Below are 15,644 nucleotides of genomic sequence, written 5' to 3'. Positions count from 1 at the left end.
CCAAAACACAGCGCCAGACCTGCGTCGGTGAGAAGTCAAGTGTAGCCGAGCCTGTTGGGAGAAATCCTCTGGATTTGGCCTCGGACGTTCCATACCTAGCAAATAAAAACATGGAAGTTACTTCAAGTGTCTCGACCTTCAAAACTAGGAGCCCAACGCTGTCTCAAAATATCAATAGCCAATATACTCCCCCATAGAGGATATCGGTCATTAGGTTGACTGTGTCTAGGTCCACAGTAAAAAGGTTGACACAAGAAATATGTCGACATGTTCAAAATGTTGACACAAGAAAAAAAGTGCATTTTTCACGTTTTTTGTCTATGCCGACATCGACACCTTATATGTGTATCGCGTCCGTTCGCCAGGCATCAGGCACACTATTATATTCTCCACCCATGCCCAGTAGGATGGTAAAGTATTAACAAATACTCATGTCTACCTTTTTCCTGTGTCAACCAATAGTGATAGACCTTTTGACTGTCGAACTAATAACCGCATACCCCCATAATTATCAATCCCTCATCATTTAGGTCTCCGACGACAAAAGGTTTTGAGCGGCAAAAACGTTCAGGTCATGTTCCGTTGCTTCGCGAGACAGCTGTAACATCACCTGTCCTATCCCAGTACACTCAGATTTTGACTATAAAAATAGGATTTTGGGTACCTACCGGTAAATCCTTTTCTCGTAGTCCATATGGGATACTGGGCTTCACTACTATGGGGGATTGAGACCTCCGCAGGAGAGACAGGCACATAAAAGAACTTTCAGTGTGGGTGCACTGGCTCCTCCCCTCAATCTCCCTCCACTAGTCAGTTAATGCAAAAACTGTGCCGAAGGAGAGCATGTGAGGAGTATGTGATAATGTATTGTGGTGAGATTCATCCAGCACACCCAAACGAACAAAAACATATAAAAGAGGTGAAACCTAACAACTTAAGAGGACACCTGTAAACCAGAACAAGTCTATAGTCATAATTATCCTATAGAAAACAAGGCAATAAGCCTAACAATGAAGTAGGATCTGACAGCAGAACAGCCGCACTGAGGCGGGCTCCCAGTATCCCATATGGACTACGAGAAAAGGATTTACCGGTAGGTACCCAAAATCCTATTTTCTCTACCGTCCAATGGGATACTGGGCTTCACTACTATGGGGAGGTCCCAAAGCTACCAGAACGGGTGGGAAAGTGCGGACTCTGCTGTAGAACCGCATTCCCGAACTGGGAATCCTCCCTGGCCAGGGTGTCAAACTTGTAGAACTTCACAAATGTGTGTTGCCCTGACCAAGTTGCGGCCCTGCAGAGCTGCATTGCCGACACCCCTCGAGCAGCCGCCCAAGAGGTACCTACAGACCTGGTTGAATGAGCCTTTACTGAAAAAGGAAGCGATAAACCAGCTGATGCGTAAGCCTGTTGGATAGTACATCTTATCCACCTGGCAATGGTACGCGTTGAAGCCGGTAAACCCTTCTTCTGCGCATCATAAAGCACAAACAAGCTGTCCGTCTTACGGATCCTAGCTGTGCGCTTGACATACCCCTTAAGGGTGAGGACCACATCCAAGGTATCTGGTATATCCGGGTGTGTTGCACTAGAAGGAACCACAATAGGTTGGTTTAGGTGGAACCCTGACACCACCTTTGGAAGGAATTGTGGTCTAGTCCTGAGTTCCGCCCTATCGTTGTGGAACACAAGGTAAGGGCTCCGACAGGATAAGGCTCCAAGCTCGGACACCCTCCTGGCCGAAGCTAGGGCCAGCAGAACAACAGTCTTCCAAGTGAGGTGTCGTAGCTCAGACTCCTCCAGTGGAACAAACCGGGCTGATTTTAAGAAAGTAAGAACCACTTCCAAATCCCATGGTGCAGTGGGAGGCACAAAGGGGGGCTGAATCCTCAGAACCCCCTGTAAGAAGGTTTGCACTTCCGGCAAGACCGCAATCTTTTTCTGGAAAAACACAGACAGCGCGGAGATTTGGACCTTTAAGGAACCCAATCTGAGACCCTTATCCAAACCAGCCTGAAGGAAACGTAGCAGGTTGTTTAATCGAAAACTGGCCGAAGGCAAGTCATTCTTCTCACACCAGGCAATATATCTGCGCCATATTACATGATAATGAGAAGCCATCACCGGCTTCCTGGCTTTTATCATTGTAGTGACGACAGAGGGATGGAGACCCTTGTGGACTAAGATCTGCCGCTCAACCTCCAGGCCGTTAAACGTAGCCGCTGTAAGTCCTGGAAGAGGAACGGGCCCTGGAGGAGCAGGTCTTTTCTTAGGGGCAGACGCCACGGGTCTTCCACTAGCATGGCCTGAATGTCCCCGTACCAGGCCCTTCTTGGCCAATCTGGCGCCACCAGTATGGCCTCCGTCCCCTGATGCCGGAGCCGCTTTAGCACCCGAGCCAACAATGGGAGAGGTGGGAACAGGTACACCAATTGGAATTCCCAGGTCCAGGTGAGAGCGTCCACTGCTATCGCCCCTGGGTCTCTGGTCCGTGCACAGTACATTGCTACCTTGTGGTTCAGTCGTGAAGCCATCAGGTCGATCTGAGGGAGCCCCCACAGATCCACTATGGCATCGAACACTTGAGTGTGAAGGCCCCACTCTCCCGGGTGAAGATCGTGACGACTCAGGAAGTCCGCCTCCCAGTTGTCGACTCCCGGGATAAAAATGGCAGAAAGGGCCTGGACATTCTGTTCCGCCCAGGACAGAATCTTTGACGCTTCTCTCATGCAAGGCATGCTCTTGGTACCACCCTGCCGATTTATGTAGGCCACAGTGGTGGCATTGTCCGACTGGACCTGGATCGCCTTGCCCTGTAACAATGGAGCTGCCTGTAACAGGGCATAGTAGACCGCCCTCAACTCCAGCTTGTTGATATGAAGTCCCGACTCCAGTGGAGACCATCGACCCTGTAGGCGGACTCCCTGTGTCACAGCTCCCCAGCCCCTCAGGCTGGCGTCCGTGGTTACCAGAATCCAGTCCTGGATCTGGAACCGTCTGCCTGCCAACAGATTGGATGAATCTAGCCACCACTGTAGCGAGATTCTGGTTCTTGTTGCAAGGCCAATCCTTCTGCGCATCTGCAGGGGGGAGCCGGACCATTTTGTCAGAATATCCAGTTGAAAAGTCCTGGAATGGAAGCGGCCAAATTGTATTGCTTCGAATGAAGCCACCATCTTGCCTAGAAGCCGGAGGCAAAGATGGATCTGTACCAGAGGTGAAAGTAGGACCTCCCTGACCAGCTGTTGTATTGCAGTGACCTTTTCCATTGGTAGAAAAACTTTTTGTTCCGATGTATCCAGGATCATGCCTAAGAAAACCATCCTCTGGGTCGGAACCAGCGATGATTTGGGCATGTTCAGGATCCACCCGTGGTCTCTTAGAACCTGTATGGACAGATTGAGAGCACTGCTTAAAGCCTCCGCCGACCCTGCCTTTATTAGCAGGTCGTCCAGGTATGGCACTACATTCACCCTTCGGAGCCTGAGTAGTGACATCATTTCCACCATTACCTTTGTGAAAACCCGCGGGGCCGTCGACAGGCCGAAAGGCAACGCCCGGAATTGGTAATGGTCGTTCCCCAAGGCAAACCTGAGAAAACGATTAATTGGGATATACAGTAAGTTACAATATAACTGCTGGTTTAAGCACCAATAGGCGTAGTACCATTTATCCACCGCTAGAGGTCAGTAAATCACTACTAATATCAGATAGTGATTAACCTCCACTTGAAAATAATATAAAGAGAGGAATTAGGAATTTAATACTGAACCCTGAAAGGCAGGTATTAACCAGCAATCTTGAATTTTGGTTGCATACAGTGAGAGAGTATGCAATTGATAACATAACTCGGCTAAGTGCTTGGCAAATAATGGTACCCCGACAAAAAACAATATTCTGAGTATAAAGACCCCATTGAGCTGAAATCCCTATTGGAAGGTCAATGTTTTTCATAAATCACCCCTGTAATAAATTCATGATAGCTATCCTATTGGAAGGCTAGCTAGCAGGCTGTAGTAAATAATTACAACCTGTGCAGGAAATATACTGTTTAATTTACATACTGACTACAGCACTGCGGTTAGGCGGGTTGTGAGAGAACGTACCTACCACTGTGTTGTCTTCTGTAAAATAATGACAGTAGCTGCTTAGTAAACCAGTATATACGAAGATCTCTAAGCAGTACTGGAATTCTTTCAGCAGGAATCCCCCAAAAAGTTTATAAAACCATTGGGATTGAACTATATGACCGGATTCTGCTATATAGCAGAATAAATAATAAAATATAACCATAAACCCTATTGGAAGGGATTAACGGTCATATTAATAAACAGTATAGCTCACTGCAACTGTGTGAAGCATAACTACCAATTGTGTTTAACAATCACAAGAGGGCAGCAGAGGATTAATAATAATCAGTATATCACTCTGTATAAAAGGTGAACCAACAAACACCAACTGATAAATGTGAGGGAACAAACATAAATAACACAACAGACACGACTGCAGGAAAACAGGTGTTTATTTGAAATATTTTATTACTCAGATCAGTTTAAATCATCAAGTTTATTTGGTAGCGTATGAACTAAATAACACACATATAAATCAAGGCCTATTTTTTAAATCTATATACACACTTTCTAACCTTACAAAGTGCCAATCGGCCAATCACAGTATATGTTTGTTCGTCATTGTGTGTCCCAATTTTAATTCTTAAACTAATTTCACAACCAATAAGGTGAGACCATCCGTAGACTTATAAATTCAACGAAAACGGATCAACTCTCCCTTATTTTTAAACAATGAATTCAATAAAGTATAAAAAATTTTAAAATCTATCTTTCTAGGTGTGCATCCACAGTGCAAATTCTTCTTCTTTTTCTTGAATTCTAGAAGCCGGAGGCAAAGATGGATCTGTACCAGAGGTGAAAGTAGGACCTCCCTGACCAGCTGTTGTATTGCAGTGACCTTTTCCATTGGTAGAAAAACTTTTTGTTCCGATGTATCCAGGATCATGCCTAAGAAAACCATCCTCTGGGTCGGAACCAGCGATGATTTGGGCATGTTCAGGATCCACCCGTGGTCTCTTAGAACCTGTATGGACAGATTGAGAGCACTGCTTAAAGCCTCCGCCGACCCTGCCTTTATTAGCAGGTCGTCCAGGTATGGCACTACATTCACCCTTCGGAGCCTGAGTAGTGACATCATTTCCACCATTACCTTTGTGAAAACCCGCGGGGCCGTCGACAGGCCGAAAGGCAACGCCCGGAATTGGTAATGGTCGTTCCCCAAGGCAAACCTGAGATAGATTTGGTGTGGGGGCCAGATAGGAATGTGTAGATAGGCGTCTTTGACGTCTATAGAGGCCAAGAACTCCCCTCTTTCTAAACTGGCGATCACAGAGCGCAAGGACTCCATCCTGAACTTGAACACACGCAGGAAGGGGTTCAGTGACTTTAGATTCAGGATGGGTCTTACTGAGCCGTCTGGCTTCGGTACCAGGAATAAGTTGGAATAATATCCCTGGCCCTGCTCCGTGTCTGGCACCGGTACAATTACCTGAGACTGAAGCAGCCTGGTAATGGCCCCCTGAAGGAGCACCTGATCTTCCTGGGATGCTGGAAGTGCCGACCTGAAGTATCGTCTGGGAGGGGGTTTGTCGAATTCCAGCCTGTAACCTAGAGAAATTAGACCCCTGGCCCAGGAATCCAGACCCGAGGCGTCCCACACATGGCTGAAATGCAACAATCGCGCTCCCACCGCGAGAGAGTCTTGTGGCGGGAAAACCCCGTCATGCTGCAGGCTTAGAGGAAGCCGCGGCATTTGGACGGTCCTGGGTGTTGGAGGTGTTAGGCTTCCTAAACTTGCCTCTCGTGCCCCTGCTGGCATTGGAGGCACCCCTAGCCTTGGGGCGAAACCTGTTCCCACGAAAGGACTGCTGGGAAGCACCTGTGAAGGTACGCTTTGCAGCCGTGGGAGCTGATGGAAGGAAGGTAGACTTTCCTGCCGTGGCTTTGGAAATCCAACCGTCTAATTCACTCCCAAACAGCCATTCTCCTGTGAAGGGAATACCCTCCACACTCTTCTTTGAATCTACATCTGCAGACCACTGACGCAGCCACAAAGCCCGTCTGGCTGAAACCGCCATGGCTGAATTGCGCGCATTTATTGCGCCCAATTCCTTTTGCGCCTCGCACAGGATCTTAGCGGTATCCTGAATGTGACGCAGGCTGTTACCTATCTGGGCCACAGTCATGTCACCCAACAACCCTTCCTGAATCTGGGTTGACCATGTATGAATTGCCTTAGCCATCCAGCAGCTGGCTAAAACTGGGCGCTGGGATGCCCCACTAGCCGTATATATGGACTTGAGGGTAGCTTCCAGCCTCCTGTCCGCCCCGTCCTTAAGGGTGGATACCCCTGGGACTGGTAGCAACACCTTTTTAGAAAGGCGGGAGACAGAGGAGTCCACTACCGGTGGCTCCTCCCACTTCTTTCTGCCCAAAGGTTCAAAAGGATAAGCATTTGTGAACCGTTTTGAAAGAGTAAACCTCTTATCAGGGTTCTGCCATGCAGCCCTGAAAACAGTTTCTAACTCCGCCTGCTCAGGGAAGTATACTGGTTGTTTCCTCTGAGTCATGAAGAAAGGATCTCCTTCTGCGGATGCCTCCACTGGGAGATCTAAAACATCCCTAATGGCCCTGATCAGCGGCTCGGGACCATGCACTGCCGCCTCAGGAGCTGGTTCCTGCAGAACCTGCTCCTCACCCTCCTCCAATATGTCCTCATCGTCATCATCTGTGTCAGGATCCATCGCAGTAGCCTGCCTTTTTTGAGGCTGTGCGGGAGGAGGAGGTACATTAAGGGTATGAAGAATATCCACCCTGGCAGCTAACATGGACAATTCCCTCTGAACCCTCTGCGTTTGCTGAGTGTTAGTGGAAAGCTGTGAAGCCACAGAATCCAACAAGGTCTTTATGTTGGAAGCCCAAGCAGGCTCCTGCTCATCTGCCTGCGACGGCCCCACAAGCTGTGGGGGTACCCCACTGATCTGGGTGTCAGCACTACTGGGCTGTGGTGACATACAAGCCTCACAAGTAACCTGGGACTGTGACTTGGGCACAAACTTGGTGCTACACACCATACAAGTGAACTTTTTCACCATGCTGAGACAGTACTGCAGTGTACAACAGTACAACACAACCCCCACGCAGTCACACACGTGCACACACCGCACCGCTGTATGTGAAAAACAGACTATGTGCTAGTTTTATGCTGTATTTTGTAACTAAGCAGTGGAGAAAAAACAGAGCAATTGGGGAGCCAAGTGCACCCTTAACCTGAACTCACAGATCTGGGTGAGCTGGTAACGCTAAACACAGTGATCTGAACAACACAGTGTCTTACTAAGCCAGATAGCGCAGCAGCGCTAAATCGCTATAAAAACCTGCTGTCTCTGCCGTGCTGCAAGTACCCGGATCCACCACGCCAGTGAGGAGCCCTCTGTAATGGAGTCTGGCAGCGTGTGAAGAAGCAGGAAGTGACAGCGCGCGCCCAGCAGAGCTTGGTCCCGCTCTGAGTGAAGCCCCGCCCCCTGTACACGGAGCTGGCGCTTCTATATATTTATACTGACATTAATAAAGGTGTAAAATATATATATAATACATTATAACCTGAGGGGTGTCCCTGGTGGTCCAGCGGCAGCACCCCTATGCCAGTTACCAGACGCGGTGTTCACGCAGTCCCTGCTGGAGAGCCGCCATTACTAGCCGTCGTCTTGCCGCACCAGAAATGGCTGCGGGGACCCCTTGTGGGACCCCCAGCCTGTACTCACCACTGAAGTCTTCAGACCTGTCAGGGGTGTGCGGCGGCTAGGGGACTTGCTCGCTACAGCGCAATGCTGTGCGGTGACAAGCCCCACGCAGGACCGAATTGTCCTGTAGCAGGGTCAGCTCTGCACCTGAAGAGGTCGGGGACTGACCCTTCCCCTGACACCCACGAAGCAGGACAGCTGTGTGGTCACCACAGCGCCCCAAAATAACAAACTTTGAAAATAAATGTAGAAAAACTCTGGAGCATCCAGAAGCACTGCCTCTCCTGAGGCACATTTTTCAAAACTGACTAGTGGAGGGAGATTGAGGGGAGGAGCCAGTGCACCCACACTGAAAGTTCTTTTATGTGCCTGTCTCTCCTGCGGAGGTCTCAATCCCCCATAGTAGTGAAGCCCAGTATCCCATTGGACGGTAGAGAAAAAGAATTTAAATAATATAATTATCAAGGGCAGATATAAATACATGGACCATCAGACAGAGACCAGAGTTGGGGCAGCCATGAGCTCTCCATATGTCATAGCCAGAAAGTGTCTGGAGCTGGGAGCGGGACTGCGCTGTAGCCAATAATACTGCTTTCAGACCGCAAACCCGGGTCCAACCCTGTATTTTGAACATGGGTCCATCCCTGCTATGACCTGGGTCAGACACCTTTTTGACACCTTTCACACTGAACTTCAATCAGGGTTATTCCCAGGTTGGCCGCTTTCACATTGGACCCGGGTCAGTAGAGCAAAACCTATGGGTGTCATTAAAAGTCGACTTTTTTTCAGGCTTACAAACATGACGTCACAAAGGAAACAAAAGTGAGGGGAATAATTAGTGACCCCTATATTTGCGCAGGGGGAGAGCCTCTCTTTTAGCGATGTTTTTGTAAACCACAGCATATTTTACTGTTCCTGTCATTTGTGTTCGGATTTCTTCCTCTCCCCTTATATTCAGCAATTCCCTCACCTCCTCATCTGACCACACTGAGGACATAGCTGTGCTACTGCCGGAATGTTGCCTCAGACGTGTGCTCTGCAGTGTGCTGCTTGTTTTTACAGGCTCTGGCTGCTGACCTCATCAAAAGGAGACAGAGAAATCACCCAATAGCTGTGTTTGATGAATTCAGTGTTGAATAACCTGGGTAGGGAGCTTTCAGACTGCACACCTTGTTCAACCCTGGTGTTGAAATGCAGTGTTACTCAACCCGGGAATTTTCACAGTGGTGCTTTCACACCGCACCTTGACCCGGGTAGGAGACACATGGACACGGCAATAACCCGGGTCCAGAGTGCGGTCTGAAAGCGGTATAATACTGAAGGGAGGAAAAAAAGCACAAGGAGGGAAGTTGTATGACCAGCTTCACTCCCCAACACACAACCAGGAGCAGCCAATATTAAGCATGGCCATCGGTCGGTAACCTCAATGGGTTAAAACCATTCGTAAGGGATCTATCGATGGTTTCACCCCCTGATGGTCACCACTAATATAATGTTCAGTAATTTGTGCTCCAATCGGGGTCCTGGGCATGGCTTTGCGGGTATCCGAGCTGTGCGCCATGTCCCAACAACTAAGATTAAAAAAATTCTAAGATAGATCTGTATCATCGATTGTGGGAACCATCTTGTTCTCGACCATTAATGGTAAAAGTAGTTACCATAGACCAGTGTTGATTTTAAATCATGGAAGGCTGATGGCTTTATGTACGCACAGAAATTTACACTGGACTCCATTGTATAACTGCATGGTTATAAACTCTAGCAGTGTAACCAGATTCCAGGTGTAATCGAGCCTCTATCCAGTACAGAGCTTATAGACTGGTATAAGTGACCTTCAGCACACAAAGGGGTTATATATATATTTGTCAGGAGTTTTAATATACTCAAGTTTTAACTGCATAGCTATACACTATATAGTGGGTTCTAAAAGAAAAAGTAATAATTGGTGTGGGCTTGTGCCTTGTAGCAGAAGATCTGCCGCTGTATTGACTTGTTTCTGTTTGTTAGCAGAGGCTTTAAGATGACACAGGGGCTAATATGCTTAAAATAGAGATTTGCTCTCTAGGGCAAGTGTGAGATTCCAATGTTTGATCCGTGAGTAAGAACCTAGAGGACAAAAGGATTAGTGCAGTATAGTGGGTTTTATAGACTCCCGTGCTCGCTGTCAACAACTTTCTACAACACACTGCTTTTATAATACATATATATATATATATATATATATATATATATATATATATATATAATATATATATATATATATATATATATATATATATATATATGTGTGTGTCTAGTGTCCGTGAGTCTCTGAAACACTGCCATCTGCTGGCAGAGAGTGGAACTACATCTCTCTCTCACACATGCACAAACTCAGAAGGTAGCAGACTAGCCCTCAAAGCTTTTGCGTCGAGCGGGCTTACTGGGCGGGCTTACTGGTTAGTTGGTAAGAAGAAAAAAACTGTGATTATTTATTTTCGGGGGGGGGGGGGGGGGGGGGGGGGATTCAATTGTTTATCACCCCCTGATCATCTGTCAAAAGTGATGGGAGATGACAGATCGGCATTCAATTGTTACCCTTTTTTGCAATAATTCTGGTCAGGTGTAGCGGTGCATAGCGGATAACCAGACCAAAGTTATGGGGCCTACACACGGGGTGATTTCAGGGCATTCTCTAATCGATCTGAATAGATTGCTTCGGAAATGCCCTTACATCGCGCCGAGTTTAGGGGTCATAGCGATGCGTGGCCCAGCGTGTCGCTATCACGCACGATTAATGTCAGCGTGCTATATAAATCTAGTTACATCGCCGGTCAGGGCCAGTGTTCTCACCGGAGAACCCTGGCCGTGACAGATCTTGCTGAACGATCCAGCATTGCTCAGAAATCTACCCGCGCAAAGGCCCCTTTAGTCCCGTTTGAGTGCTCAAACAGGTCACTTTTCGCTCACTTCAGCTCGCCACCCATATATTAATAATATATATATATATATATATATATATATATATATATATATATATATATATATATATATATATATATATATATATATATATATATATATATAGTAACAAAGTATATGCTGCTGCACCCTTGGGCTCATATGTGTGATACTAGCCTATGTGCCTCCCCAGCCCCTGACCTCACTGCACGTCACTGGAAAAATCTGATAGGATATCACCATACAATATATTGGCTGACTTCTATTGGCTAGTTGGTTATACGTTTATCATACAATGTCCTTGTCCTGTGGAATGCTGGGTAGTATTGACCTGAGTAGCCCTGGTATCATTGTACTCATTGATATGGTAGCAGCATGATAAAGACATCCTGTAGCATTTAGATACCCAGTTATTACTAGATAGCAGTAAATATTTAACAGGTGCAATGGAATAATATCATATGATGATGCCTTGGTTTGTATAACTGTGGGTCAAGTCAAGTTGACTTATTATGTTATATGAACAATAAGGAAAGGAGAAGATCTAAATATTCACCAAATATCTCATGTGTCATGTGTGCAGTGGTCTCACGTATATGGAGATTACAAGAAAAGTAACCATTTCTAAAGATAAACTGGCTGGATACACTGCTAAGGTCCATACACACTGGCCGATTTTGCCCAGTGTGTATGGACAGCGATGATTGGGAAAACCGCTGGGCTGAAAAACGCTCAGGGCATACATACGGATCGATTTTGACTGTTTTTGTGACTTTCCCGGGACGCTATAGAAAGCCGCCCACCCCATCACTCATGGTGAGTGGTGGTGGCCAGTGATGATGCGGGAGAGCGCACCGGTCATCACTGCCGCCCCGTACACAAAGCAGCTCAAACGACAAAACTGAGCGGCTTTCAGCTCGAAATCGCCCAGTGTGTATGGGCCTTTAGATATGTTCTGAATTATAACCGTTATAAAAATCACTTTCCCTGTTATAACGTTCTACTTTTATTGCATGTCTAGAGTAAATATGCTTCAGTTCAACCATTCCACCGTTCCTAATGGTATTATTTACCAACCTAGACAGACACCTGACCATGTTCAATCTCCTGTCAATGATTGCATTGGCAAACACCTTGGGTAACAACAACAGGATGTTATTGGAAGGATAGCCTGTTTAATAGATCGTTACAGCTTCCATAGTACATACTAAACATGGTAACAGTATGGTGGTCTGTGAAAGCGGTCATACTCCAGCAGGGTGTGTGTGTGTGTGTGTGTGTGTGTGTGTGTGGGGGGGGGGGGGGGTGCGATCAGGGGCACCAAGTACATCATCATCAAGAAATCATGTGTGAAGTTTGTATATTCTCTCTGTGCTTGCGTGGGTTTCCTACGGGTACTCTAGTTAACACCTACACTCCAAAATATGCTGGTAGGTTACCAGTCTCCCAGGAAGATTGAATGATAGTGTGTGCATATGTGCGTGTGTTTAGGGCAGAGCAGATGGGCCAAGCGGTTGTTCTCTCCAGTCACTTCTATGTTTCTGTATAAGTTTCTATTCTATCATTGCTGTTTCTGCTACAGGCCAGGGGGGAGTGTCTGTACATGTGTGGGTGTCCTCCAGGTGCTCCAGGTTCCCACAGTCCAAACACATACTTGTTACTAATAATATAGATAATAACACCGGCCTCATTTATTCCGATACAAAACTTTAAGGCTGAAAGAAACTCGGATGCTGGAACTTTGCATGCATGGGAAGCAAATGCCCACATAAGCCCGTGGGTAGAGTTGCACACATCACTGTGCCGCAGAGCCCCCTGTCCAAACTCAGTGGGGGAAATTTACTGAGATGTGTATTCTACTTCACATGTCATGTTGCTCTGGGCAACCAACCAGGTCCTGTCTACTATCATCTAGAGCAGGCATGTCCAACCTGCGACCCTCCAGCTGTTGTGAAACTACAAATCCCAGCATGCCTTGCCATAGTTTTAGCATTCCATAATATCAAAACTGTGGCAAGGCCTTCTGGGATGTGTAGTTTCACAACAGCTGGAGGGCCGCAGGTTGGGCATGCCTGATCTAGAGGGTGCTAAATAAATAAGAATTAGATTCTGATCACATATGAAGTAGAATACACATCTTAGTATATTTCCCCCAGTATGTCATAGCAGTCATCACTGTCAGGGTGGACTCTATCTGGTACAAAAGATGCACATGCATATATAAACTCCACCCACCTCTGCAGAGCCCGCAGACACACCCTCACTGAACAAGGCTATCTCGCCTATTCAGTTGCAAGCGCAGAGTTGTCCGAAACCCGTACGACTCTGCCACTGTAGTAACTGCATACACTTAGCACAATAGGCCTAGCTGCTATAGGATCATTAATGGCGCACCAACTTCACAGAGGTCTTCAGCTTCATTGTATCTGGATCATAGAACCACAAAACGATTTTATTCTGTTGCGCTGTACTGGCTATAAACCAAATTGGGGATCTGTAAGCCCCACATACAGTATGCGATTCAGGCTGATACAGTCAACAAGATCGGCTGCGGATCGACGATATTTAGCATACACAATGAACGATATTACTCAGTGGCGCTACCGGGACCCGCGGGTCATCGGCTACATTGAGCGTGCAGGGTTCAGCGGACAGCTTGACTATTTAATGAGGCGTGAGATCATACATATCTTACTAACCACTCCCCTATGACATAATATCACACACAACCATTTCTCTCTCTCTGCACTCTCATTGGTCGATATAGGCAAGCCCCTATATTGTGTGGGGATTTGCAACATGAATAAGTGCAGGAGCTATGGGAGGAGATGAGAGGGATTATGGGACAAGACAGTTCTAGACGGTAAATCGTATAAGCCTTATGGGTAACATCAATAAGAACGTAACACTTAATATTTATATTGTTCTGATATAAAACATAATACATGATTAGTAGTGTTCTTTAAACATCAAGAAAGGTCTCTGCTATACCGCAGTAAGCTGGCTGTACGTCAAGCAGCCTACCCTGAAAATTGGTTTTATCTATGAAAATGGGTATACGCACATAATATTTCAACATGACTTAAGTCGACACATGAAATATGTCGACATGCTTAAGGACGATATGGATGGATGGTCGACACAATCATTAGGTCTACAGTGGCTAGGTCGTCAGACAAAAGGTCGACATGGGGTTTTTCCCCTTTTTTTGTTTTCAGACATGTTCCAACAGGCAGTAACTCATGCCCTACCGTCCGCTAGGGTGTAGAGGGAGCATAGAATAGTGTGTCAAGCATAGCGGTGCCCAAAACATGGCCAGCGTACCATGTTCACATTCGGGGCAAAAAAAACCAGTGAAAAACACATGTTGACCTTTTGGCTGTCGACCTTCCATCCATGTTGACCTTAAGCATGTTGACATATTTCCTGTGTCGACCTAAGTCATGTCAACCCACTGACTCATACCCATGGAAATGTTGCCTGCGCTCTCACACTCTGATGTAACCCTTCGTAGGCAGGGGTGGTTCAGCTGTGGAGGAGTTAAAGAACCCCACGAAGAGCAACAAAAGTATCTGAGGAATGCCGGGGATGACTGTAAGCCAACAGAACGCTAAAGATTAACAATGTACCGTTCCCTCCCCTTATAGTTCCCGACCATACACAAACCGGGAGTCTGAACACAGCAGTAACTGCATGTATGTTACACAGTAACTAAGGCCAGGGAGCAACAACGCAAAAGTGATACAATGGGGCAGATGTATTAAACCTTAACAAGAGATAACTGCAAGGGTGATAAGGAGAGATAAACGTCCAGCCAATCAGCTCCTTACTGACTTTATTCAAACACAGGCTGTAACATGGCAGGTGATTGGCTGGACGTTTTATCTCTCTTTATCACCTTTGCATTTATCTCTTGTTAAGGCTTAGTACATCTGCCCCAATGTGTCACCAGCAACACTTTCCATTGCACTATTTATAAGCATGTCCAGTCGCATAGCGATAAACACACGATCAGGTTTCCTGCGCACACTCGCAATGAAAGCTGATAGAGACGTGAGGCGCGCGTGAGGAGTTGGACACAGCAACAGACACCAGCGCCATTAAGTAGGAAAGCGCAGGCCGCGCGTGTGTCTGTCACTGTGCACGGAGCTATTTCCAAAACATGCACAGGCTTGGTTACAAAACAACACAGCGCTGCATGGGCCCGATTCAGTTTCAATCGGTCGAGGCTGAATTCAGCCCCGTTTCCAATTGTGCATGTGTGAATATGTGCATGTGCAGACCACCATGTTTGGGGAAGGATGGGCGGACTGGGGGAACGCCCAGCTTTTTATGGGTGCCCCTTTGAAAACGCAGGGTGTTCCTCTGGGGTTGCAAGTAAGCCGATGCCTGCTCCGGGCGGGCAGCTGACATCATAATTGGGCCCCAATTGTAGAGAGTGCTGTGCGGCTGCTGGTGCCCCCCTCAATGGTTTGCAACAGCGCAGCGACCGGCTTTAGTGAGCTGACCCGGGAGGCAAAACATTTGTGATTCATGGCCGCCAGCAACCACATTATATTTTGGGCGGCTGCGGAAGTGGTGTGGATAGTGAAGGAGCAAGCTCCCCCCCCCCCCTGGGCATGAAAGGTCCTTTAGCAACAACCCCAGCAGACTGTCGGCTCTCACCTGTCCTGCTATTTACAAGCTGCCAACTCCGCCTCCATCCTAAGCTCCCTCGACAGCCGGAAGGGTATGTGCTGGGGGGGGGTTCTGAAAGTGCTGGGGGGGGGGGGGGGGGTACTGAATGTGCTTGGACTACTGAAAGGCTTACTTTATTACTTACTGAAAGGCCGTGTTACTGTATATGTGTTTTTTAATCAATTTAATGTGAACTCTAGGTGTTGTGTAA

General features: G+C 47.1%; 1 protein-coding gene across 9 annotated transcripts in view; it reads right to left on the bottom strand.

Moving 5' to 3' along the window:
* The window catches only part of NFAT5 (nuclear factor of activated T cells 5), a 131,048-nt gene that overhangs the window by 89,126 nt on the left and 26,278 nt on the right, over positions 1 to 15,644 (bottom strand). For 2 of the 9 annotated variants that reach the window (XM_083164924.1, XM_083164923.1), the window contains one exon: positions 20 to 95. The exons of the other annotated variants lie outside the window; for them this stretch is intronic. The gene's annotated coding sequence lies outside the window, so the exon portion shown is untranslated. The remainder of the gene's footprint in view (positions 1 to 19; positions 96 to 15,644) is intronic. 9 annotated transcript variants of the gene reach the window in all.

The sequence above is a fragment of the Crinia signifera genome, chromosome 11 (assembly GCF_055691185.1).
Source record: "Crinia signifera chromosome 11, ASM5569118v1, whole genome shotgun sequence".
NCBI classification, from domain to species: Eukaryota; Metazoa; Chordata; class Amphibia; order Anura; family Myobatrachidae; genus Crinia; species Crinia signifera.
Note: the sequence above shows the minus strand (reverse complement) of the source record. Positions and strands in the feature narration are given on the sequence as shown.